This window comes from Mandrillus leucophaeus, unplaced genomic scaffold, assembly GCF_000951045.1.
Source record: "Mandrillus leucophaeus isolate KB7577 unplaced genomic scaffold, Mleu.le_1.0 Scaffold75, whole genome shotgun sequence".
NCBI classification, from domain to species: Eukaryota; Metazoa; Chordata; class Mammalia; order Primates; family Cercopithecidae; genus Mandrillus; species Mandrillus leucophaeus.
This window is the reverse complement of record NW_012108141.1, coordinates 2441225-2443166: the sequence shown is the minus strand read 5'-3', so window position 1 is coordinate 2443166 and position 1942 is coordinate 2441225. Positions and strand designations below refer to the sequence as shown.

Sequence of the window (1942 nt, the reverse complement as noted above, 5' to 3'; positions counted from 1 at the left end):
GGAGGTTGCAGTGAGCCGAGTTCGCACCACTGCACTCCAGCCTGGCAACAAAGCAAGACTCTGTCTCAAAAAAAAAAAAAAGGATTCTAAATCAGTTATTCATTCTATGATAGTCACATGAGAGGTCTGCCTTAACTAGTAGCCATACGAAAAAAAATCAAAGTGAGGATTATTCATACTAGGAGAAGTATAAGTGCATACCTACCAGGGTCTTTTGAATCCAAGGAGGAGGAGTCAGAACCCAGGAGATACTTTTAAATGTTTTATCTCAACTATATAACAAAGCCTAAGGCTTTAGGCAATTTTCCTCCAAAAGTTCCCTCTCTGTGGTTTGTGGTTTCTTAGACTTTTTTTTTTGTTTTCCGCAACATTCCAATCAAATACCTAGAGTAGAATAGTTACATAGATATTACTTTTTATTTTATTTTATTTTTTGAGACAGAGTCTCCCTCTCTTGCCCAGGCTGGAGTGCAGTGGCACGATCTCCGCTCTCGGCAAGCCCCGCCTCCTGGGTTCACTCCGTTCTCCTGCCTCGGCCTCCCAAGTAGCTGGGACTACAGGTGCCCACCACCACGCCAGGCTAATTTTTTGTATTTTTAGTAGAGGTGGGGTTTCACCATGTTAGCCAGGATGGTCTCGATCTCCTGACCTTGTGATTTGCCCGCCTTGGCCTCCCAAAGTGCTGGGATTACAGGCGTGAGCCACTGCACCCGGCCTAGATATTACTTTTTAGAAATGTAAGGCTCCTTTTAATGTGAACTTGTTCGTAATTTTAAATCAGGCAGAACTGTTCAAAATAGACCTTGGGCATATCAGAAGAGGCCAAGGTCTCACCTCTGTGTTTTACTCAGAGATTTAAAATAAACACATGTAAATTCATGTTATGATCCCCAGTTCAACCAAGTGCAGAGCTTTTAGACAATTTTATGATTTACCAAAGCAAAAAACCTTGCTTTTTCTAGAAATCTTTAATCATTTCATAAGCTTTATGCCTGAAAATAGGAACAATATTTCGATTCCTATAGGGTCACAAAAGTATAGAAACACTGATGACTTGACCAAATTGAGGATATATGGTCAGTCTAAAATAGTGAAAATGAATTACAAATATTATTTAAATCCTGATTTTCATTACTCTAGAATACACACACAAAATAACTACCAGCATTGGCAACAGAGGTACTAAGCATCCTCTTCACAAATAAATGGTTGTTTTAAAACTCTATTTTAAGTGAATAAACCTGTGCTGCCTTCTGTAAACTACTAATTTTCTAAGAAAAAAATTCCCCTTTGAAGGACTGCTGCTTTCCAACAGCCTGTTATTAATAACACAAGCATTCATACTGAGTTATGATAACACAAGCATTCATCATCTTACTTCGAAGTAAACAAGTGTGGTTTCAACATCAGAATATTCTAAAGCCAAACCTTCCTCTTTCTTCTTTTCTCTATTCTCTAACTTCTAGTTTCAGTTCTGCCTTGGTCTTAGATTCTGTTTCCTGCTTAATACTAAAGTCTTTGATAGGGAATTACTATATGATTTGCCAGTATTTGGTTGTGGTTCTATACCTGTCCTACTCATTTCTTTACGCTTCTGATTGATCTCTAATTCATGAAAACATTATTCAGCAGTTTGAATTTTCTTAGTGTCATTGGTTATCCTGAAGAATCCCAAAATGTATCATTTTAGTGTATCAATAAAATTATACAACAAACATTTACAGTGAAACTCGTGTAAATGAGAAGTCATGCTTCTTGTACACAGCATAGCGTCATTTTTTATAAGCCAATTTGAAAATCCTTTTCTTTCAATGGGCAAGGTTTTTTTTCCCTCAAGTAGCAGTCTCTTCTATTTAGAACATTTAAATTGCCTAGCAATCTTGACTAACATTCTACTTGTTATAATTCTTTATGGAATATCTCCCTGTCTACTACTTACTTC

The 1942-nt window shown here is 37.2% G+C and overlaps 1 protein-coding gene across 2 annotated transcripts in view; it reads left to right on the top strand.

The window, feature by feature from the left end:
* The window catches only part of CCDC158 (coiled-coil domain containing 158), a 132160-nt gene that overhangs the window by 18708 nt on the left and 111510 nt on the right, over positions 1 to 1942 (top strand). The gene's annotated exons all lie outside the window — the stretch shown is intronic.